The sequence below is a fragment of the Cherax quadricarinatus genome, chromosome 82 (assembly GCF_038502225.1).
Source record: "Cherax quadricarinatus isolate ZL_2023a chromosome 82, ASM3850222v1, whole genome shotgun sequence".
NCBI classification, from domain to species: Eukaryota; Metazoa; Arthropoda; class Malacostraca; order Decapoda; family Parastacidae; genus Cherax; species Cherax quadricarinatus.
The window spans coordinates 7666027-7692588 of NC_091373.1; the positions used below are offsets into that span (position 1 = coordinate 7666027).

The 26562-nt window shown below is 42.8% G+C and overlaps 1 protein-coding gene across 1 annotated transcript in view; it reads left to right on the forward strand.

Annotated features, from left to right (window-relative positions):
- Positions 1-26562, forward strand: part of CenG1A (Centaurin gamma 1A) — a 675383-nt gene that overhangs the window by 99692 nt on the left and 549129 nt on the right. The window lies entirely within an intron of this gene.

The window sequence follows — 26562 nt, forward strand, 5'->3', positions numbered from 1 at the left end:
CACCGCTCGTGACGCTACCCCACTCTGATTTCTCCCCATTTATGCAAACTCTCTGCTGCCTATTTGTCAACCATGCCTCTATCCAGGAAAAAATTTCTCCTCCTATTCCATGTGCTTTAATTTTCCTCAATAGTCTCTGATGTGGGGACCCTGTCAAAAGCCTTACTGAAGTCCATATACACAATATCATATTCATTACCATGATCTACCTCCTCAAATACCTTAGTGAAAAAAGTTAATAAATTCGTAAGGCAGGAACGCCCCTTTGTAAAACCATGCTGAGATTCGTTGATTAATTTATCCTTTTCAAGGTGGCTACGAACTGCCTCGGCAATTATTGATTCCATAAATTTTCCCACTATGGAGGTTATTCTTATTGGTCTATAGTTCGAAGCTAAGGACCTGTCACCTGTTTTGAAAATAGGTATCACATTTGCCATTTTCCACTTATCTGGCACCATGCCAGTTTGTAGTGATATGTTGAAAAGATTAGCCAAAGGTGTGCTAAGCTCCTCTTTACATTCCTTTAGAACCCTTGCATACAGTTCATCAGGGCCTGGGGATTTGTTAGGTTTTAATTTATCTATTTGCCTAAGGACCATGTCACTTGTGACCCTAATAGTGCACAGTTTATTATCGTCCTGTTCTACATAATTTATCATTACTGGAATATCGCTGGTATCCTCCTGTGTAAAAACTGAGAGGAAGTATGTGTTAAAAATTCTACACATTTCGTTATCACTGTCAGTGAGCTGACCCGAGGAACTTTTGAGTGGGCCTATCTTGTCCCTGATCTTACTTCTGTATACCTGAAGGAATGCTTTTGGGTTAGTCTTCGATTCTCTTGCAACTTTAACCTCATAATCTCTTTTTGCTTTTCTAATTCCCTTTTTTATTTCTCTCTTTAACTGAATATATCGATTTCTTAATTGCCCCTCTCCTCTTTTGATTTGCCTATATATGCCTCTCTTTTGACCAATCAGATATTTTAATCTATTGTTCATCCATTTAGGATCATTTTTGTTTGATCTGATTTCCCTATTTGGAACATAATTTGACTGAGCAGCTAGAACTATGCCCTGGAAAGCATCATATCGGCAACCATCACCACCTACCTGACCCTTAGTCAGGTCATTCCAGTTCAGCCCACCTAAGTAATTTTTCAGTCCTATGAAATCAGCCAAGCGAAAGTCAGGGACGGAGACTTGATTGCCATTATTAGGGGAATTCCATGATATATTAAAACTGAGTGATTTGTGATCACTCTCCCCAAGCTCATTATTAACCTCAAGATTATTAATTAGTGTTTCCCTACTGGCAAGAACCAAGTCAAGGAGGTTATTTCCCCTAGTTGGCTCTGTCACAAACTGTTTTAAAAAACAATCCTGGATCGTATCAAGAAAGTCACCCGACTCTAAATTTCCTGTCAAATTGCTCCAGTCAATCTGTCTATAGTTGAAATCTCCCATTAGCACAACATTTTCGTATGTAGATGCCTTACGAATTTCGTCCCATAGAAGTTTACTGCACTTCCTATCAAGATTTGGGGCCCTGTAAATCACACCCAAAATTAGTTTTTCTCGGCCCTCGAGAAGCTGTAACCAAACAGATTCAGTGGCTGACGCTTCTAATTTAATATCTTGTCTAACACAACAATTTAAATTGTCTCTGACATACATCGCTACTCCACCACCTTTCCTGTTGACCTTGTCAGTGTGGAATAATTTATAGCCTTGTATGTGACATTCAGAGGGCATCTCTCTATCAGATTGAGCCAGGTCTCTGTTATAGCAATAATATCTATGTTTCCTGCACTTGCACTGTACAGCACGTACAGTGCACGTACAGTGCACGTACAGTGCACGTACAGTGCTTGTACAGTGCACGTACAGTGCTCGTACAGTGCTCGTACAGTGCTCGTACAGTGCTTGTACATTGCTCGTACAGTGCTCGTACAGTGCGCGTACAGTGCTCGTACAGTGCTCGTACAGTGCTCGTACAGTGCTCGTACAGTGCTTGTACAGTGCTCGTACAGTGCTCGTACACGGTTTGCATAGAATCAGTGAAACGTCTAAACTATTGAGAACACCTCAAAACACCTTTCTTGTTCTTTTAGAGAGAGAGAGAGAGAGAGAGAGACCTGATCATATAGTGGGAGGTATTGGAGGGGCTGGTCCCTACCCTACACACCGCTACAGTAACTTAGTGGAGTGAAAGATATGGCAGAGAGTGTAGGTGTGGGAGTGTGTCGGGCAATATGTATTGCGCCCCTTTAGAGCCGATGTGTAGTCAGAGCCTGTTGCTGTGGGCACTCCCTCCCTCACTCCCTCCCTCCCTCCCTCCCTCCCTGCGTCCCTCCCTCCCACGCACTCTCACTCTTATCATCTCTCACCCCCCTCTCTCTCATTTTTTTATTTCCTCTCTTCTCCTTTACTCCTCAGTCCTTCAAACTCTTCTCATATCTTTCCCTTTCTCCCCATCTTTTCATCTTCTCGGTCCTCTTCAAAGCTTTTCCTCAAATATTCCCCTGCCCTCTATTCTTGTTTATTCCTTCACTTTCTCCGAATTTTCTCCTTCCTTTCCCTCCCACTTCACTTTTTTTTCTTATCCTCCACTTGTCTTTATTCCCTTTGCTTCTAGCCCACAGGCCTCTGTGAAGCCTACTTTTAAAGCCGTGTATGGTGACAGCTCCCACGACCTCTTCCAGTTCTCTCCGCTTCTTCCCTACCATTACACTGAACATTTTCTAAAAATGTTTAAAATAATAACCATAACTTTTTAAGGGGTGGAGGGGGCAAGCCAGCGGAAGGCTTTCGTCAGATGACCGAAAGCTCCAGTGGGTCATCATCTGATTAAGACCCGCGTCATGAAACACTTGCCCTGTTTCCTGACAAACCTTATCTAACCTAACTTTCTAACGGCTACCTCTCTTATTTGGGTTTCTAGTTTCTGTTTGTGTCCTCTGCTTCTAGTGTCTCTGTGTTATACACTTTATCTACTTTCATTATTGCATATCATTTTGTATCTTCTACGCCCTTGTCATGTCTCCTCTGTATTTTTAATAATAATAACCTGTTATTATCGCGTCATGTCACATGGTCTCTTCAGCCTCAATCTTCACCTGGATTTTAATTTTTTTAGTGTCTTGAGAGGTCCAGTCCAAGTGTGTAAATCGGTATCGTGTTGTCTCATAACTGACAGACGGAGGAGCGAGCCTCCACTCATTATTCAGAATGATTCACAAAGGTTTTGCAATGCAAAAATAAGATGGGGGTAAAATAAAGGTCATTTGAGATCATGGCCACTAAGTCCTTCCTCATCCTTATTGCTGTTATTGCGTTAATATTAATAATAATAATAATTATTATTATTAATGTTGCTGTTATTCTTTCATTTGTTATTTAAGTACTTACACGTTTGCTTTCCTGCGTAATTTACATGAACGTTTAAAATATTCTTGGTGTGTTGTACGTGTTTTGATACCCAGTGTCGACGATGCTCGTAGTGGCTCCAATTCTCTCTAAATATTTGATACCCAGTGTCAAGGGATACTCATAATAATTCAGATTCTATCTCTGTCTGATACCCAGTCTCAAAAAGGCTCACAGTAATTCAAACACTCTCATAATGTCAGTTGATCTTATGGTTATAATTCTAACCATAATTTTTATTAAAGGGGTGGAGGTGTAAGCCAGCGGAAGGCCTCGGTAAGATGACCAAAAGCTCCTGCGGGTCTGTTACCTGTTAGGTAATAGGACACATGTGCAACCATTGCGACGTTTTTATTGTCGTCTTGTATTGTGTGTAACGGTTTGACAAAGCTCCTGGAGAGCGAAACGTTGCCACAAAAAAAAATTGCATTACTTGCACGTGTGTCCTTTTACCTAACCTATTTTAACTTGTCCTGTTTCCTGACAAACCTAACCTAACCTAACCTAACCTAACCTCACCTCACCTAACCTCACCTCACCTAACCTCACCTAACATAACCTAACCTAACCTCACCTAACCTAACCTAACCTAACCTAACCTCACCTCACCTAACCTAACCTAACCTAACCTAACCTAACCTCACCTAACATAACCTAACCTAACCTAACCTAACCTAACCTAACCTCACCTAACCTAACCTAACCTAACCTAACCTAACCTCACCTCACCTCACCTAACATAACCTAACCTAACCTAACCTAACCTAACCTAACCTAACCTAACATAACATAACATAACATAACATAACATAACCTAACCTAACCTAACCTAACCTAACCTAACCTAACCTCACCTCACCTCACCTCACCTAACCTAACCTAACCTAACCTAACCTAACCTAACCTCACCTCACCTCACCTCACCTAACCTAACCTAACCTAACCTAACCTAACCTCACCTCACCTCACCTCACCTCACCTAACCTAACCTAACCTTACTTAACCTAACCTAACGTAACCTAACCTTTTCTAACCTAACCTAACCTAACCTCACCTTATAATACTTATCTGATTCTCACTCTCACTGTAATTCAGATTCTCTCTCTCTCTCTCTCTCTCTCTCTCTCTCTCTCTCTCTCTCTCTCTCTCTCTCTCTCTCTCTCTCTCTCTCTCTCTCTCTCTCTCTCTCTCTCTCTCTCTCATGCAATGCAGCGGTGCACATTGTCATTGCTGAAATTTCTCAACGAATTTAATATAATTTTTTATTCTGAGGTATTTCACTATTTTTATTGCCTGTCTGTTGATAATTAAATACTAGTGATATCAGGGGTACAAAGTTATAAAACAAGAGAGAGAGAGAGAGAGAGAGAGAGAGAGAGAGAGAGAGAGAGAGAGAGAGAGAGAGAGAGAGAGAGAGAGAGAGAGAGAGAGAGAGAGAGGGAGAGAGATACATATACATACACAACAATAGTAATAGAAATAATCTTTATTTCTAAAAGCATATGATATAACTTTTACAGACCATAGCTGACATCAGTGATACACTATGTAGAAAGCCCCTTGTTATACAACACATTTCGTGCAAATTAGGTCAGTTTTGTCCCCAGAATGCGACCCGCACCAGTCGACTTACTCCCAGGTACCTACTTACTGTTAGGTGAACAGGGCCAGCAGGTGCCTAAAGGAAACACGCCCCTAATGTTTCCGCCCATACCTGGGATCGAACCACGAACCTCAGCGGGTGAGGCGAGTGCGCTACCAACCGAGCTACAAACTAACAGACACAGATATTCAAAGGATTATCACCTGCCATTTCATCCACGTTCACAGAGGAAAAACTTCCCAGTGAATGCGTGCTCTCTGTAATTACGGATTTGTGTTTGCGGGGTTGATTTGTAGCTGCTCCTTCCACCCATTATCTGACATAACTGGTTCCTCTTCTCTCGGGAAATACCGTACTCACTCTTGAAACTATGCATGAATGGTATACAATACCGACAAGATGAAAATTTTGACACATGTAGAACATCTGGGTATCTTTATTATAGACGTTTCGCCATTCCAATGGTTTTATCAATACAAATTCAAGGACACGATTGGAAGACAGAATGACTATATACAAAAGACGAGGTAATCAGTCCCTCAGTCTTGGAGTTGGTGTGAAGAACACAGCAACGGCTCTTTTGACACCATCTCTTTGTATCATTCTGCTAGTGCAGGACTCTCAGGAAGTGTCTCATCCCATTGGTCTCCTCTTTTGTATTCTGGTTTCCTGTTATTATCTCTTTCTATGGTCGTCTCCAGTCTTGTTTCCACCAGGTAGTCAAGGCTTGGCACTACACTCTACTTATCTTTCGTTCTTACTGCTACTCCATTTTTATCATTCTACTTACAATATTATGGCTTATCTGTGTCTTTAGTTTCCATCTATGACTCCCCGTGTTCCTATGTCTTACATTTCAAAAAGTTTGTACCTGTATGCTGTCATATTCTCTGAGAATCTTCCATGTCGTAATTATGTCTCCCCTAGCTCTATTAATGTCGTCAGATGTGTGTGTGTGTGCCAATGCGTATTGTATGCATGTGTGGTGCATAAGATAAGATTTGTTCGGATTTTTAACCTGGAGGGTTAGCCACCCAGGGTAACCCAAGAAAGTCAGTGTGTCATTGAGGACTATCTGTCTTATTTCCATTGTGGTCCTTCAGTCTTGTCCCCCAGGATTCCACCCACACCAGTCGACTAACACCTATCTACATACTGCTAGGTGAACAAGGACAGCAAGTGTAAGGACGCATACCCAGCATTTCCACCCATGCCGGGGATTGAGCCACGGACACTCAGTGTGTGAAGCGAGAGCGTTGTCAACCAAGCCACGGGACATGGTCTAGCACCTATGTTAGTTTATGACAATACAAGAAATGTATTTGTTATCCCTTTTGGTTAATATTTGATGAGAATAATTGAGTGCTTGACCTGGGTGGTGTGGGTCGTCTTCGTTGTCGTAGGAGGAAGAAAGTTGTCGTCGTCGAGGAAGGAGGGAAGTTGTCGCTCCATCTAGGTGGATGTGTCGATTAGCCTCCTGGTCGATGGTTGGGTCGGGTCGTTAGCGAGGAGGGTGTGTGACACCTCACCTGGTTGGTGTGGCCACCGCCTGCTGCTCATCAGGGCTACCTGCCAGGAGGTGTCAGCGGGGGATAGGGGAAACAGAAAGAGGAAGAAATGGGGAATGGAAAAGGAACACGAGGAAGGGAACGCAAGATAAAGAGGGTCAGCGAGAAGGAATAAATTAGTATATATATATATATATATATATATATATATATATATATATATATATATATATATATATATATATATATATATATATATATATACATATATATATATATATATATATATATATATATATATATATATATATATATATATATATATATATGCAGGGGAGAGAAAGTGTGTCATCGTTTAAGGAAAGAAAAATGAAGAAAGTGAAATAAAGAGAACAGAAATGAAAATGAGGAAAGGGAAAGAAACGTGAGAGAGAGAGGGAAGCGGGGATATTAAAAGGGGGGAGAAAGGATGCAGGAAAGCGAGAAAGAGAGAGAGATGGAAGGTAGAAAAGTGAGTAGGGAGAAAAGGTTGACACAGTCGGCATTGTCTATCGATTATTGTCATGATATAGAGGGGGGATATCCGGGTAAAGAGAGAGAGAGAGAATTATACTCGTGGTGTTGTCTCCAGCCTTTAGTTCGTCATACAACATACAATTTTTTTACAGGTTTCCCCTCCATTTGCAGCTCTGCTTGTGGTGAAATACTCCCTTGGTCGAGTCATCAGCAAGGAAGCCTAGTCTGGGACCGGGCCGCGGGGGCAATGATTCCACCTAAAACCAGGCAGGATTCTATCATAGCCCCATCACAGCCTGGTTAGATCAGCCAGGGATCTAACCAGGCTGTGAAGGCTATGTGAGCCAGTGGAAAGTTAACAGCACCAGCCTGGTTGAACAGGCAACACCTGGGTATTTTTATTTGAATATCTTTCGCTAACTAGTGACTTCACCAGTGACTTCACCAGTGACTTCACCAATGACTTCACCAGTGACTTCACCAGTGACTTCACCAGTGACTTCACCAGTTCAGTACAGAGGCAGTTTGAAGGTGTTCCATTGTGTGCGTAATTCCTCACCTGGCTGGTATTATATACCAGTGTTGTAATGATATAGGTCACAGGTATAACTCAGGTATACCCCAAATATACCCCAGATATACCCCAGGTATACCCCAAATATACCCAGGATATACCCCAGATATACCCCAGGTATACCCCAGGATATACCCCAGATATACCCCAGATATACCCAGATATACCCCAAGATATACCCCAAGATATATCCCAGGTATACCCCAGGTATGCCACAGAATAAACACACATCACCATAAAAGGGGAGAAGGATATACAGGACAACTGATTGAAAACGTAATTGAAATAAAAAAGAGGGTAGAGGGTCCGTAACCATAGCTTAGAGCAATACAGACGACGTTTCGATCGTATTTTAGTCCATTATCAGGTTGTGACTTGATGATGGTCTACGACCCATCGAAATGTTTCAAGTTACTTCTCTTAAGTGTGAGATATTTACAAATTGTTTCAGCCACAGTATTATGATTCTTATTGTCCTGTATGTAGACACAATTATTATTTTGTATGTTGACGGTTATTATGTAGAAAATTATGTGGACAAAATTATTCTATATGTAGACAAAATTATTATTCTATATGTAGATAATTATCATTCTGTATGTAGACAAAATTATTCTATTAATAGACAAAATTATGAATTTTATTAATCATGGTCAAAAATCAAGAGGAAAATTATCTAAAAATATAATGTATGTTTATCGTATTAGTAAATTTAAAGGGCATTAAAGTGTAATAAAATAATTATATTATTTAATGTATTTAAATTGCTACATTATCTGCAATATTTTACTTCCACGAGAGATTATATTACACGGAGGTTTAAATTATATCATCTATAAACTAGATGTTCCGAACGTGACTTGTCTGGTCCAGACCAGGTCGGGGGTCGGGTCAGGTCGGGTTGGGGGGGGGTCATGTCTTTAATAATTTCCATAGAGGTGAGTTGATGTTGGTAAAGGTCTTTTGATTCAAGGAAGTAGAGCCACCCTCCCTTTCTCTGGTTTAACGCTTTTTTAATAATAATAATAATAATAATAATAATAATAATTATAGTTATAATGGTAGTCAAAATTTGGGAAAAATGGTGGAAGGCGCTATCAGGGAGTACTGGAGAAGGCTATTTTGGGAAGTGTCTTATCCGATATGTGGGCGGTGAACCTTCCCTGAACCCTGGAGGCTTCCCTGTGAACCCTCACACACAAGGTGGGTGGGGTAGTGGTAGTGGGGAGAGGAGAGTGTCTGTGTGTGTATGTTGGGGAGGCTTCCTTGTGAACCCTCACACACAAGGTGGGTGGGGTAGTGGTAGTGGGGAGAGGAGAGTGTCTGTGTGTGTATGTTGGGGAGGCTTCCTTGTGAACCCTCACACACAAGGTGGGGAAAGGAAGGGTAGGGGTGGGGAGAGGAGTGTGTGTGGTGGGGGAGGCTTCCTTGTGAACCCTCACACACAAGGTGGGGAAAGGAAGGGTAGTGGTGGGGAGAGGAGTGTGTGTGGTGGGGGGAGGCATCCTTGTGAACCCTCACACATAACCCTAAACTGTCCAAGCAGATCTACGTTCACATGCGTAATGCTCCAAAAGTAGATCTACGTTTTTTTTTTTACATATTTTCAAATATAAAAAAAGTAGATCAAAGTTTTTTTAACATATTTTCAAATGTAAAAAAAAAAATCTATTTTTTTTTTTTACATACTTTCAAATGTTGAAAAAACGTAGATCTACGTTTGGACAGTTTAAGGGATAAGGTCGGGGAGGGAAGGGGTAGTGAAGGGGATAGGAGTGTGTGTGGTGGGGAGGGAAGGGGTACTGGTGGGGAGAGGAGTGTGTGTAGTGGGGAGAGGAGTGTGTGTGGTGGGGGAGGGTAGGGGTAGTGGTGGGGAGAGGAGTGTTTGTGGTGGGGAGAGGAGTGTGTGTGGTGGGGGAGGGAAGGGGTAGTGGTGGGGAAAGATGTGTGGTGGGGGAGGCTTCCTTGTGAACTCACACAAACAGGGTACGTGAGGTGATAGAAGCGTAGTGAACACATGATTGATGGAGAGGCCAATGATCAATATTTTACAATCTGTTGAAATAACTTTAGCTTGCAGTGAGCCGAGCATCACCACAACAGATCATTTTAGTGCTGTACACGTGACTTAATTACATATTCATCGATTGTGGAAAAATCGTGACCAAGCGTTACAAGATGCAGAGCAATGACAGGGGCAGCTGAATGATAGCTCTAGGCCTTTCTTATTGCAGTCAACACATCAGGAGCTTGTAGTCTTGTAGAAAATAGGAAGTCCTAGCAAATACGATCACAGGGAACGCCTTTGCAAGCTCCTGATGTGTTTGTTGTAACACGAAAGACCTAGAGCTATCATTCAGCTCCCCCCCGTTTTGCATATTTAACGATAACATCTTCAGGATATAAGCGTCATGAAGTAGTCTCTCTTGACTCACGAAATCGTAATGACACGATTGCAAACAAACCTCTGTACGGGTAGAGTTAGAACCCATGGCTTCTCTTATTAACAGATTTAATGTTAACCGAATATTTCTTAGACGTACATGACTGGGGCATCTAAGCTACCATCTTTTACATACACGTGTTAGGCAATGGTCTGTCTTACCCAATTTAACATCAGCTAAATCTGTTTGTAGACACGCTCGACTGGGGCATCTAGATACCATCGTTACTATATACAAATAACCCGCACGTAGGAGAGAGAGAAAAGCTTATGACGATGTTTCGGTCCGACTTGGACCATTTACAAAGTCCAAGTCGGACCGAAATGTCGTCGTAAGTTTTCCCTCTCCTCTGTGCGGGTTATTTGTGTATTGTTCCAGTTACGGTATTGTTCCTTTTTGTTCTTCATCTTCTACCATCTTTTACATACACGAGTTAGGCAGTGGTCTGTCTTACCAGGTTTAACATCGGCTAAATCTTTTCCTAGACACGCTCGACCGGAGTTTAGGCCGTCTTCAGAGACCGTGTGCAAAAACAAACAAAAAAATTTGAACACGTTTACTGGGGAAAATATTTGTGTGTGGTTCGTTTCCCCCCCGAGTGTGTGCTCCCGCCTCCTCTCAAGACAGGTGAAATATCCGACCAAGAAAATAGAGAGATCTTTCGTTGCTGGAATATGCTCGAATTTGCAAACTCTGGGAACGTAAACAAGGTAGAGCAACTCTGGTAACTGGCCACAGATTATCACTATCTGCATCTGGATAAATACTTGAAGGTCACCTTCCTATTCTGAGCACTTTTGTTTTTAAAAGTAATGAGTGAGATATTCCTTTGAAATACCTTTGATTAGCTTCGAGAGTCTTTCTACTCCCGGAGCCCGGCTATGGAGCAGGCTCGTCTGGTGCTAGTCTGGTCAACTAGTCTGTTGCTGCTGGTGGCCCAATGCCCTGTGATATACTTTTTCCATGGGGAAGTGGAGAAGAATCTTCCTCTATAAGCCAAGCGTGTCGTAAGAGGCGACTAAAATGCCGGGAGCAAGGGGCTAGTAACCCCTTCTCCTGTATACATCACTAAATATAAAATGAAAAGCTTTCATTTTTTTAGGTCACCCTGCCTCGGTGGGAGACGGCCAGTACGTTAAAAAGAAGTACCTATGATATACCTGTGATAGACCTGTGACAGGAAGGGTGAAAGTAGGATACCAGATGCCACTATTTCGTCCAATAGTAGTAGCAACTCCTGACTTGCCTTTGCCGAACTCAGTGATCTGAGTGTAACGGGTTGTTACTGAACAGTCAGGACTCACATAACAAACGTATACTTTCCAACGAATTAAGCGATGCTGGTGAAGGGCTCTTGTTTCAAGAATTCTAGCTGCCTTTCCTTTACCTTCCATGAATCAAACCTGATGACCTCCCATTTCTCAGGCGTTACATTACTCTCATACGGGTTTACCCCTGCCTCACAAGGCAGGGGTAACACAGTGCTAGGCGTTGAGACATGAATGACAGTGTACACTTGCTACTGTCAAGTGTACTCATTTGACTGCCATGCCCTTCATCTTTCACCCTTTCCCCCCCCCATCTCTCTGTCTGTCTGTCTCTCTCTCTCTCTCTCTCTCTCTCTCTCTCTCTCTCTCTCTCTCTCAACTAAACAGGTGCGTATAGCTAGGACTGGAAAAGCACAAGGTGATTCTAGAACTTCAGATTTCCCTTAGAAACACCCCAAACTACAACTAATACTCTCAAGAAAGACACAAGCTACCACTAACACTCTCAAGAAAGACACAAACTACCACTAACACTCTCAAGAAAGACACAAACTACCACTAACACTCTCAAGAAAGACACAAACTACAACTAACACTCTCAAGAAAGACACAAACTACCACTAACACTCTCAAGAAAGACACAAACTACCACTAACACTCTCAAGAAAGACACAAACTACCACTAACACTCTCAAGAAAGACACAAACTACCACTAACACTCTCAAGGAAAAGACCATCCTCCCGAAGAGAAAGGAAGGGGGTATCAAACAGCCCTTTGAGGGGAAGGAAAGATGGATAATTTTTATTCGCGCAGTGAAGTTGATTCGTCAGACTGACGTAATCGACCGCGGGTAACATGTCCCAGTTGAAGTTATGCTGTCGAGGAAAGTACAGCCAGAGAGAACTGCTGATGACTGCCTGTCTTTTGGTGTAATAGCCATGTTTTGTCTGCCCAAGAAACTGGGTCACTTGCGGAACCCCTGATAAGATTTACCGTGTAAATAAGAGTGAAATAACTGAAAAAGTAGGCATAACTAAGCCTGTTTGAGGATGGGTTTCTCAGCGTTGTTCTTAACACTGTAGGTAAGTCCTGGTGTTACGGAGTGGTACTTGTTCTTAGTACTGTAGGTAAGTGTTGGTGTTACGGAGTGGTACTTGTTCTTAGTACTGTAGGTAAGTGCTGGTGTTACGGAGTGGTACTTGTTCTTAGTAAGGTGTGCTGGTGTTACGGAGTGGTACTTGTTCTTAGTACTGTAGGTAAGTGCTGGTGTTACGGAGTGGTACTTGTTCTTAGTACTGTAGGTAAGTGTTGGTGTTACGGAGTGGTACTTGTTCTTAACACTGTAGGTAAGTGCTGGTGTTACGGAGTGGTACTTGTTCTTAGTACTGTAGGTAAGTGTTGGTGTTACGGAGTGGTACTTGTTCTTAGTACTGTAGGTAAGTGTTGGTGTTACGGAGTGGTACTTGTTCTTAACACTGTAGGTAAGTGTTGGTGTTACGGAGTGGTACTTGTTCTTAACACTGTAGGTAAGTGTTGGTGTTACGGAGTGGTACTTGTTCTTAGCACTGTAGGTAAGTGTTGGTGTTACGGAGTGGTACTTGTTCTTAACACTGTAGGTAAGTGTTGGTGTTACGGAGTGGTACTTGTTCTTAACACTGTAGGTAAGTGTTGGTGTTACGGAGTGGTACTTGTTCTTAACACTGTAGGTAAGTGTTGGTGTTACGGAGTGGTACTTAGAATCTTTAATAAGCTGCAGTAATTCTTGTTATATTTTGGTATTGTTAAAAAGGTAAGTGAGATTAGTTAAATGCTCCCCATCGTTCCCATTCCCTCTCTCCCTACCTATTTTTTTCCCTTCACCTTTTTTTTCAAATTTCCCTCTAATTCCTATTCCTATTTTCTGTACTTCCCTTTTCATTTTTTCTTTTTCCTCTCTTTCCGCTTCACTTAGTGTCTCTTTTGATCATTTTTCTTGATCTTTTCCCATCATTTCCCTCCATATCTTGCTTCCCTATTTCTTACACTGTGCTCATTCACCTTTCTTAGAGCATCAGTTATCTAGATAGCTGCAGTTGAACGCAACCGAAATAGCTAGTTTAGTTGCAGTCGGGCAACGAACAGTTATATTATTATTATGATCACAGGGAAGCGCTAAACCCGTAGGATTATACAGTGCATGTGGGGGGGATGGAAGGTATTCAGGCTCAATTCAGGGAACCGGAGCATAGATCCAATTCCCTAGATCAAGAGCCTCTCACCAGCATCAAGGAACCTCCCTTGAGGGGCTAACAGTTGTTATAGACTAGTTACTCGGCCAGTTGATAAGTTAGGGTATATAAATATATAAAAAATCTATAAATGAAAAATAAATTGAACGCGGTTTTAGTGCCTGTTTACATTTGGGCAACTGACTGCTGGTCAGATAACCTTATTTGTGTGTGATTGAGAGAGAGAGAGAGAGAGAGAGAGAGAGAGAGAGGATTAATTAATTAATTGCCTAGTTGTTCTTGTTGGGGTCGAGTCGCCTGGAGCTGCCATCTGTGTTCCCTGACAACCTCTCCTCTCCGCATCTCAAAGAACTAAGGGGAGTAGGAAGAGGAAGGAAATGAGGTAGAGAAATTAACGAAGAACTGGGTGGATGGAGGAATATAAAAGAGGAAAGAAAAGGCAAGAAGAGATAGAAAGGGAGTAGAAAAGTGGTGAGGAGTTGGCACAGGTGTTAAACACACACACACACACACACACACACACACACACACACACACACACACACACACACACACACACACACACACACACACACACACACTCTACACCTGTTTGCTTCACCTGCACGTGTCGTTATGCATTTTAGAAGAGTACAACCACCTGTAGATTGTTGCACACTCACCTGTTCTTACCTGCTGCATGATCCACCTAATGTATGAAGCTAGATCCTTGTTACTTTAGCTGTATTTATCTCCTATTGTTGTAATACAGTAGACAGTTGTTTACACCATTGTTCTTCACTGTAAATACAATAGATAGCCACTTCAGTTTCTGTTATTTGATGTAATACAATAGACAGTTATTTTCACCTTAATATTTATTGGTAAATTATGTATTTGTGTTTTTCACACTTTTAACTGACCCTTTAAAACATTTCACTATTAATAATAATAATAATAATAATAATAATAATAATAATAATAATATAGTAACTAGCAGTAATAATAAAGGTAGTAATAAAAATATATTAATAGCCTTAAAAATAATAATAAGCACACCAGTGTTGACGTTAATAATAATAACACAAGTAACAGTACAAAACCTTCTTATAGTAATAGTAATAAAAGTGATGATGTTAATAATGAATGTTAATAATTCTGGTTGTGACGTGACTTTATTGATGCTGGTTGTGACGTGACTTTATTGATGCTGGTTGTGACGTGACTTTATTGATGCTGGTTGTGACGTGACTTTATTGGTGCTGGTTGTGACGTGACTTTATTGATGCTGGTTGTGACGTGACTTTATTGGTGCTGGTTGTGACGTGACTTTATTGATGCTGGTTGTGACGTGACTTTATTGGTGCTGGTTGTGACGTGACTTTATTGATGCTGGTTGTGACGTGACTTTATTGGTGCTGGTTGTGACGTGACTTTATTGATGCTGGTTGTGACGTGACTTTATTGATGCTGGTTGTGATGTGACTGTATTGATGCTGGTTGTGACGTGACTTTATTGATGCTGGTTGTGACGTGACTTTATTGGTGCTGGTTGTGACGTGACTTTATTGATGCTGGTTGTGACGTGACTTTATTGGTGCTGGTTGTGACGTGACTTTATTGATGCTGGTTGTGACGTGACTTTATTGGTGCTGGTTGTGACGTGACTTTATTGATGCTGGTTGTGACGTGACTTTATTGGTGCTGGTTGTGACGTGACTTTATTGATGCTGGTTGTGACGTGACTTTATTGGTGCTGGTTGTGACGTGACTTTATTGATGCTGGTTGTGACGTGACTTTATTGATGCTGGTTGTGACGTGACTGTATTGATGCTGGTTGTGACGTGACTTTATTGATGCTGGTTGTGACGTGACTTTATTGGTGCTGGTTGTGACGTGACTTTATTGATGCTGGTTGTGACGTGACTTTATTGATGCTGGTTGTGACGTGACTGTATTGATGCTGGTTGTGACGTGACTTTATTGATGCTGGTTGTGACGTGACTTTATTGGTGCTGGTTGTGACGTGACTTTATTGATGATGCTGGTTGTGATGTGACTGTTTATTGGTGGTGCTGGTTGTGATGTGACTGTTTATTGGTGGTGCTGGTTGTGATGTGACTTTATTAGTGATGCTGGTTGTGACGTGACTTGGTGATGCTGGTTGAGACGCTATACTGGTTGATGCTTGTTGAGAGCATTAACCTAATCTGCGAAAGACATACCTACCTACCTACCCACCTGCCTGCCTAGCCGCCTACATACCCACCTACCTACCTACCCAAGTACTTACCTTCCTACATACCGACCTACTTACCTATCTACCTACCTAGCTGTTGCTACATGGCTTATATTCACCCGGGCAAAGAATTCAGCATAATGGGCAGATGTTCCAACCGGAAATTAAGAAATATCTGAATATGTGACACAGGAAGAGAGTGCCCCTCCCACCCCTATTATCTCTCTCTCTCTCTCTCTCTCTCTCTCTCTCTCTCTCTCTCTCTCTCTCTCTCTCTCTCTCTCTCTCGTGTACACTCTCACACCTGCACAACTGGCCTCCAGATATTCATTATACCAAAACAATTAGCCTCGTTCCCTGTGTTATTTACCTGTCGGAAAAACCCTCGTCTGCTATTCTGCCTCATGAAGCCCAATGTTTCTCATAACACAGCAGTACACCTAACACCAGCGCTGCTACAACAGTAGTGCATCCATTACCACCACTGGTACAACAGTAGTGCACCCATTACCACCACTGGTACAACAGTAGTGCACCCATTACCACCACTGCTACAACAATACTACAGTCATCATCACTGCTACAACAATAATAAACCCATTACCACCACTGCTGTAATAATACACCCATCACCACAACTGCTACAACAATGATACATCCATCACCACCACTGCTGCAACAGTAATACAACCATCACCACCACTGCTACAACAGTAATACAACCATCACCACCACTGCTACAACAGTAATACAACCATCACCACCACTGCTACAACAGTAATGCAGCCATCACCACCACTGCAACAACAGGTATACACCCATTGCCACTACTGCTACAACAATACACCCATTACCACCACTGCTACAACAATAATACACCCATTACCACCACTGCTACAACAATAATACACCCATTACCACCACTGCTACAAAAATAATACACCCATTACCACCACTGCTACAACAATAATACACCCATTACCACCATTACCACAACTAGTGCCATTAACATTCCAACATCTGTTCCCACCCACCACTTTATCATTCCTTAAAATCTCTTTACTGCACACTACATTTTCTCCTCTCCACCCTGACGACTAGCTAAGCAGACGGAGGATCGAGTCTTCACCACGTCTTGTGCTGAATGACCCATTTGGGTTTAGCGCCCAACATGTATTTTTTTTCCTCTCCACTCTATGTTCCCTCAGAGAGAGAGGCAGCAGAAGAATAAACAGTAAAACTTGAGCCCCCTAAATCGTTTACCGGGTGTCCGCTTGAGGTTCTTCAGTGGCAGGTCAATTTCATGGGTGGCAGGTTTGTTCTCTTGTGCAGGTGGCGTGTTGCACTCACCCATTACCCATTTCTTCCCTGCAACACTACCACCTAGTGTGTGGAACAGCTACAACACGGTGAAAAAACAGCATGTGTTGATGTGAGCTTAGTGGAGCCTGGCGAAGCGTGTGTTTGTTAAGCTTAGGTGGAAAAAAAGAAACATTAAAAATATGAAGTATATTTGGGTGATATTTGCCATTAGATTTTTTTCAATTCATGTTGTGTACATGATAGTGTCTGGTGCTAATATTATTGAGTTGGGCGTGAACCCGTGGATGTAAATGTTGCATAGTCTGCAAATTCGTTGTTGCTTGTGTTGTCCTTTGGAAAGCAATAACCTGTTGAATATTTACCCATGTCTTCCCTTCCTTGTGTATTCACTTTTGTTTGCAGGTGTTGAGTCATAGCTCTTGGACCCGAATCTTAACCCGTGGCTGTAAATGTTGCACAGTCTGCAAATTCGTTGCTGGTGTTGCCGTTTGGTAAGCGAACAGGATACTGTTGAATATTAACCTACCCTCTCTGGTGTGCTCATTTGTGTGTGTAGGTGTCGAGTCATAACTCCTGGACCTGGATCTTAACTTTCATGGACGGCCTTTATTGACTTCTTGAAAACTATGCATAGATTTTTTTTGTCTCTGTCTAGTTCCACTTATTCTGAGAATAAAAAAAGTACTTCGTATTATAACTAAGGTTCACCTGTGTCTTCAGGTGTTCTGAATGACTCTTTGTTTAGAGTTCTCAAAGTAATTCTTATGTGAGGTACTCTTGCGTGTGTTGTGTGGATGATATGTTGTTGTTTTGGTGTTGTGTTCACTCTGAGAGTCACAGTTTTTCTGCTGGCTTGGTAACTGCATCGTGTGTAAGTGCGTGCCTGCGGACCACACCTACTAACACTCTGATATCGCCCACAGCTTTACTATACCCACACCTTTACTACGCCCACACTTTCACTACGCCCACACCTTCACTACGCCCACACCTTCACTACACTCACGCCTTTAGCAGGCTAACCTGCACAGCCCACATCTATCTACACCATTGACACAGCTATGGCCTCACCTTCGTCACGCCCTTCACCTTAACCTTGCATACCTTCACCTTCACACCGTGTATGTAGCACAAGCATCTGCCTGCTGTGGACACAGGCACATTCTCAAGACCCTCACAGTCAATCTGAAGGCTCTCACAATCAATCTCAAGACCCCTGACAATCACTCAAACCCACCATGTCTAGCCCTAATTGTTCATGATCTTAAAAGGAACCTCAGACCACAGATGATGACGGTAGTGAAGAATATAAATATTTATATTTTGTATATCTTATATTATGTAATTTATTAGATTTGCATTTTGATAATGTGTGTTTTTTCCACAGAGGATGTGAATAGACAATTAGCAAACATTAAGGAAGATTAATGACCTGAGGTAACAAGTGAGCAAACAGAGGCGAAGTACAAGCCTTACCTAACCTCGTATGTGAACGGCACTGTTCTTGGTTGGATTGGCTGTTCTTTGTCTCCAGCATTTTCTCCTCTTCTCCCTCCCATCCTGTTCTTTTTCTTCTTAAGAACATAAGAAGTGAAGAACACTTCAGCAAGCCCAAGCTAGGCGGGTTCTTATCAAAACTGACTACTTCCATCCACTCACAAGCCCAGCCTTTAGAACACAAGAATGGAAGAACACTGCAGCAGTCCTACTGGCCCATACAAAGCAGATCCTTATCAAAACCACCCATCCCTACACATGTATTTGTACAGCCGTTTCCCAAAGCTACTCGTCATCCTCGTTCTTCCTCTCCTACCTCGTCGTGCTCTTCCTCTTCATCATCATCCTTATTTTCCTCTTTTACCTACAGTACACCTATTCCTCTTTCTCATCATGGCTTCCTCTCCCTGCAACACTAACAGGTAGGTATTAGGTTTGTCATGAAAGAGGACAAGTATTTCCTGACGCGGGTGTATGTCATATAATGACCCACAGCTGGAACTTTTGGTCATCTGATTGAGGTCTTCCGCTAACTTCCCGGTCCACCCCTTTAAAAATTATGGTTATGGTTATAACCAATTATATAATCACAATAACAGGAGTAATGATAGTAATGGCTCTTCCCTTTGCCTTCTCACCCCCCTCCCTAGCGACTGGCATCTGTTGGCCAGTGTGGTTTATTGTTATTTCGTTGTCTTTATGGTTATATTATTCATGTGCTTATAAAGGGAGGAATCGGCGGGCTCTGGGAAATTTATAGTTGTGTAGCTAAGAAGACAGCAACACTGTTGTAGGTCTACTGGCCGGTGCTAGGTGCGTCCTACTCATATTTCTTGTGTTAACACCTAATTGTGTTCATGAATGGTATGATCTGTTAGCCTGGATGTTAACATGTGTGTTTTCGGGTCACCTCACTTTCCGCCTGTATATACTGTCTTTTTATCCTATGTGTGTTAGAAGTGATCAAGGTCCCAGGGCTGAAATATTTTTTAAACCACTTATCAGATTAGATAAAGTGAATATAATAATGGTATACAATACCGACAAGTTAGGTATCTTTATTCCGAAACGTTTCGCCTACACCGTAGGCCTCTCCAGTCTGATGAAAATTAGACGCATATGCAACATCTAGGTATCTTTAATGTAGACGTTTCGCCATTCAGTGGCTTTATCAATACAGATTCTACGACACAATTTGGAGACAGTAGAACTGTATACTAAAGATGAGGTAATCAGTCCCTCAGCCTCGGAGCTGGTGTGAAGAGCACCTTGATCGTGAAGAATCTAGAGCACAGGCAAGTAGGCTGGCGCTTATACTGGCGTCAGGTGGAAAGGGGACGGGTAGCAGACGAAGGCATTGTCACTGGTAGGCGGGATTTCCCAGTGGAAGTAGGTCATACCCAAAGAACGGGTTAGTAGAAGTGAAGGTTGTTGAAAAGTCCTCCGAACCAAAATTCCATGATGTTGCAGTGTCTGACAAGTTGTACATGAATGGTATACAATACCACACACATTAAAAATAAGGTAACACGTAAACACTGTCTGTGTAGTACACACCAGTACACTGTGTACACTACCTTGTTACGAGATAGACACATGACTTCTGCCGAAAGGAAGAAGTCACGATGTTCCAGGGACACGACGAAGGACTCTGATTTGGAATGTGGGGCGCAGTTCTAGCGAAAAGTTGCAAGACCACTCCGTGTCATCAGAGGAAGAGGAAGAGTCTGCAGATCTGATAGCTCCAACCATGCAGCCAACGAATACGGAAGGATGGATCAATGTGGACAACAGCAAGGCGCGCCGTCCGTCCAAGAAACAGGCAGACCAGCTCACACCACCTGGTAGATTCAAGGTAAAGTCTTACGGAGAGCACAGAACCTGCTATGGCGTGGTTACAAACCTGGAATCACAGCACAAACTGAGGTTCAAGATATGGTTTAACCTTAGGGGTGAACCAGTACTGACTCCTCTCAACAAGGAAATGTACACCGCCTTGAGGAGAGTCATGGAGACAGACCGCTCCTTCACCCTGGAGGAAGTGGATTCTCGACAGAAGATCACCAAGGGTGTAGTGATGCGGTACCTGCTGATGGTCCCCATCGACGCAGTAGCAGCTTATCCCAGTGTGGTGTCAGCTCAGCGTCTCAAGGCAAAGATAGCAGACAACGCATCAACCCGGCAAGCCCTCATTCAGCATGTGAGACTGCTGCCATCCCAGTCTGACCTCGGTTCTTGGGGCAAGTACGATGTCAGGACCTTCACAGCAGAACCAAGCTGAAAAAAATGCATCGCCACCCACTCCACGATGCCCGAACTGCAAGGGTTCCAGGCTTGGTGTTTCACCATGCCTGGAACCCTCGATGCCCCGAGAGGCTAGCAAGAATTCATGGGGCCTGGAAGACGCCAACAGCTCGGTAGCAGGGGGCCTGGAAGACGCCAACAGCTCGGTAGCAGGGTACAGCAGAGCATCACTCTCAGCAGACGATGGGTGCAGAGAATCCTGCCATACTGCAGAACTCTCATCAGGCTACCCAACTCAGTGCTGATGAATTTCCGACCCTCGAAGCCTCAACCAGGCATCAGGGACAAGAGGCTCCTGCCCCTCTACCTCAACGAAGAAACAAAAACATAAGGAACAAACGGCACCAACAGGAAACATCTGGTCAGACGGCACTACACGAGCCCCCACTGGTCATAACACGGCAACGCAGGCACTCCTTGCCCGGTACAGCCGCTATGCAGGCTTCCCTGACTATATCTGCACCTCACCAGCAGATGCCGGCTACCCAACCTGGCACAAAGCAACAGGCCACTGTGCTCACAATGAAGAAATACAACCCTCAGCAGTCCCCACAGACCACAACAGCCCTGATAATATCCACTGCCTCGAACCCACCGCCAACCCAGGCCTTCACCAGAGAAGATCTTGTAGCACTCACGGATATTGTCTGTAACACGTTCAACTCCACGGAACAACAAAGTATGTTCCGTAGATGGTCAGCACACTCCTGAGGGTGTGCTTACTGACCGAGGAGGAGACGGTGGATGCCATGAATTTACATGTTCTCGGAGCGGACAGAACCCAGCTCGCAGCTCAGGAAACAACAGCGATGGAATAACTTCAGTACCAACTCACAGTCGCTTATGAGACGCAACAGATGAACTGTCCAAAACAGTGCTTGAGCAGCATGTGCTGCAACACTGAAGAATCCATTCTCCTTCGGGAGCCAGAGACGGTCATCGCAAGATTAAGACCCGTCCCAGGACTCTGGTCTCGGCGAATATTGTATATACATGCCTGTGCGTTAGATTCTTCACGACTACGGTGCTCTTCACACCAACTCAAAGACTGAGGGACTGATTACCTCATCTTTTGTATATAGTTCTACTGTCTTCAAATTGTGTCCTAGAATTTGTGTTGATAAAGCCACTGGATGTCGAAACGTCTAAATTAAAGATACCCAGATGTTGCATATGCATCTAATTTTCATCTTGTCGGTATTGTATACCATTCATATACAACTTCTCCAGTCTACTGAAGAAGCCTGCTGCACAGGCGAAATGTCGATCTAATAGTTTTTTAGTTGCTGTTTATGTTTCATCAACTACATTACCTCATGTGTCTGACATACACATTATAACTCTCTCTCTCTCTCTCTCTCTCTCTCTCTCTCTCTCTCTCTCTCTCTCTCTCTCTCTCTCTCTCTCTCTCTCTCTCTCTCTCTCTCCCTCCCTCTCTCTCTCTCATCGTATCATCCACAGGAAACATTTCCAGTATTCACGACTAACGTCGCAATCTTTTTTAGTGGCCAGATAAAAAAAAGTTTTGCCTCCACTCAGGCAGTGTTTGAGTCGCGCAGTGTAAATACCAAGAATTATTGCCTTTTGGGCAGTGTATTCATGTTGCAGTAAATGTTAACGGTTCAGTTTTGTGAGATAAACTGAGAGTCAACTACTGTCCTGGTGTATGCTGTTGTAACTTCCTGCAGTTAGATTGCTTTCTTAAACCTAATTGCAGCAAGTTAGGTTGCTTTCTTAAACAACCTAATTGCAGCAAGTTAGGTTGCTTTCTTAAACAACCTAATTGCAGCAAGTTAGGTTGCTTTCTTAAACAACCTAATTGCAGCAAGTTAGGTTGCTTTCTTAAACAAGCTAACTGCAGCAAGGTAGGCTACTTTCTTAAGGCACTCTTTAAGCACTTTTAAAGCGCTTGTAAGGCACTTTTAAGTTAGGCTCAAGAATCTCCTTGCTTGCAACGCCTCCTAACTCCCTCCCGGAAAAAAAACAGAAAAATATTGTTACGAAATTCTTAGATAAAGTGAATTCTTAGATTTGGTAAATATATTAAGTAAATTCTTTGATAAATTCTTATATTAATAAAATCTTAGATGTTACATAAATTCTTAGATAAGCTTCTTATATTCTTGGATTTGTTAGATCAATTTTTTGACATAGGTAATTGCTAGATAGCTTTGAATCAGAGGAAGCATGCCAAGTTCAATACACATTTCTCATTTATAACATAACCAGCAGGCTTGCGTGAGCGTGTTTGATAGGAGTGAATGGAGACAAATGGTTTTTAATACTTGACGTGCTGTTGGAGTGTGAGCAAAGTAACATTTATGAAGGGATTCAGGGAAACCGGCAGGCCGGACTTGAGTCCTGGAGATGGGAAGTATAGTGTCTGCACTCTGAAGGAGGGGTGTTAATGTTGCAGTTTAAAAACTGTAGTGTAAAGCACCCTTCTGGCAAGACAGTGATGGAGTGAATGATGGTGAAAGTTTTTCTTTTTCGGGCCACCCTGCCTTGGTGGGAATCGGCCAATGTGTTAATAAAAAAAATAAACATAACCTTACTGCAAGACAAAATGATGTAAGGTGGAGAGGGAGATTGTTTCAGGCCTCTGTAACAAGTTGAGGACTTCTTCAGCAAGCGAAAACAATCTTCAGCAAGGACTGTGTGCTGTGTGCAGGTATGTGAGATGTAAAATAAAAGGACACAAGTGCAACTAATGTGACATTTTTATTGTGGCAACGTTTCGCTCTCCAGGAGCTTGACAAAGCTTCTGGAGAGCGAAACGTTGCCACAATAAAAATGTCACATTAGTTGCACTTGTGTCCTTTTACTTTACATATTGTCGGTAATTCTACCAACTTTATTGCATGTGAAATAGGGACTCGCAGGAGGCGCAGACGGGACATTTCAGAGGTAGTCAAGGTGTGCAGCAGACAACGTGTTTATTTCATCAGTAGATAACTAGGTCTTGAGCCAGGTAGGTTTGCCAGGACGGGTCGTGGTTCGAGTCTTCTCCAGGTGATGACCCGGCAGTGGCTCCCGAAGGAGTGTCTGAGTTTGTACAAGCGATGTATTGTTTCCAGCCCTATGACAGTCACCAGCCCTTGTGCTGGATAGCACACACCGGCTAAGCACTGGACGCACAGAATAAACACGGAATTGTTTTCCTTGAAGGACACAAGACGAGAGAAGTGAACTGCTGGTTAGCCAGTGTTGTTATGTTCTTATTTACTGTACCTGTGGCATTCCTTTAACCGGTTTTCAGACTCTTGTGTCCTGTTGTGTACTTGTTTGCAGAATGTAGAACACGTGCCGTGCATGTAGAAGGTTCACTTGTGTTAGGAAATATTCATGGCCCGACTTGAATACGAAAGATTACATGATGTACTGAAACCTTCGTGATGATGATATGATAAAAATAATGACAATAAACATTTAACTTTAGGCAAAACTTAATTTATACAGGTGTCATATGATATTGAGAAATAACGTTACACATATATGCAACACATAAGTGTTTTTTGTGTGTACTCACCTATTTGTGGTTGCAGGGGTCGATTCATAGCTCCTGGCCCCGTCTCCACTAGGTCCACACACTCCCTGCTCCAAGAGCCCTAGCGTACCTCTTCCTAAAGCTATGTATGGATCCTGCCTCCACTACACTCCCCAGATTGTTCCACTTCCTGACAATTCTAAGGCTGTGTGTGTGTGTGTGTGTACTCACCTAGTTGAGGTTGCAGGGGTCGAGTTCAAGCTCCTGGCCCCGCCGTGTGTGTGTGTGTGTGTGTTATTTATCATTTTGTCAAAGGCATTTGTTAATAAGACACTTGACCTGTTCGTTTTTTCTATGTAAACTCAATAAAACTTCCTCCAGACATGGACAAATGGTGGCAAAGCATTTCAAAACACCTGTTCTTTATCAAAAGAAAATAAGAGAGAAAAAAAACGACAGGTGGTGGAAGGGGTAGTGAATACAAATGTCTTAGATGTAACAGTACATCCTGATTCTAGGACATAACTATATACAATTCCAAGGTTGAGGGGGTGATTACCTCATCTTTTGTATATAGTAGTTCTAGTGTCTTCAAGTACATCCTAAGCTACTGTTAGCGGCTAAGACGCTTTCATTTTTCCCTGTTTACCTGTTGATCAAGTTCCCAGCGGGTGAAACCTTGTACATGTGAAAGGTTCTTTGCTAAAAGATTTAGACCCCTGTTAGAGCACTTGTCCTGAAGAATATTGTATCACCAATAGAAGTGTGTCTTTCTAATACTATATGTCGGCTTTTCGTTAAATTCCACGTAGAGAAGGAATGCGTGTTGTAGTCAAGCTTTATTACTCTTCGGCTTTATTATCCTCTGCTTTACTATCCTTGACTGAGACGAGAAACCTAGATAGTACACGATAGTCTTCAATTTACATGAAGTAGATAGTTCTTAGTAATAGTGGTAGAATTACTGGCAGAAAGTTAGGTAAAAGGACACAAGTGTAACTAGAGTAACATTTTATCGTGGCAACGTTTCGCCCTCCAAGAGCTTATTTTTCTACCTTTAAATAAAACAGTTCTTTAAAATAATTTTTCTTTGGTCTCTCTTTCTCTCTCTTTTGTAAAAAACAAAACAAAACATAAAATGTTACATTATTTACATGTGTGTCCTTGTACGTAGATAGTTCTTCCCAGCAGATAACCTCCGTGTTGACTTGCAGCTTCTGTTCTCTGTGTTACCCAAGTGTTCACCAGTACCTGCGTCTGGTACCCCTAGTTAGGGAGCAAAATGTGTAGTTGAGGGCGGTATTAATTTCAGTCGTTGACTGGCATGTCTTCTCAGCGTCAGTTTGCAAGTTTGAGGAATTCCGGCCAGCTGACTGAGTCAAACTTGTGTGATGAACTCTACGGTGAAGGCAGCTGTGACAGTGTCTAGGTAACAGTGAAGGCAGCTGTGACAGTGTCTAGGTAACAGTGAAGGCAGCTGTGACAGTGTCTAGGTAACAGTGAAGGCTGCTGTGACAGTGTCTAGGTAACAGTGAAGGCTGCTGCTGTGACAGTGTCTAGGTAACAGTGAAGGCAGCTGTGACAGTGTCTAGGTAACAGTGAAGGCAGCTGTGACAGTGTCTAGGTAACAGTGAAGGCAGCTGTGACAGTGTCTAGGTAACAGTGAAGGCTGCTGTGACAGTGTCTAGGTAACAGTGAAGGCAGCTGTGACAGTGTCTAGGTAACAGTGAAGGCTGCTGTGACAGTGTCTAGGTAACAGTGAAGGCAGCTGTGACAGTGTCTAGGTAACAGTGAAGACAGCCGTGACAGTGTCTAGGTAACAGTGAAGGCAGCTGTGACAGTGTCTAGGTAACAGTGAAGGCTGCTGTGACAGTGTCTAGGTAACAGTGAAGGCTGCTGTGACAGTGTCTAGGTAACAGTGAAGGCAGCTGTGACAGTGTCTAGGTAACAGTGAAGGCTGCTGTGACAGTGTCTAGGTAACAGTGAAGGCAGCTGTGACAGTGTCTAGGTAACAGTGAAGACAGCCGTGACAGTGTCTAGGTAACAGTGAAGGCAGTTGTGGCAGTGTTTAGGTAACAGTGAAGGCAGCTGTGACAGTGTCTAGGTAACAGTGAAGGCAGTTGTGACAGTGTCTAGGTAACAGTGAAGGCAGTTGTGG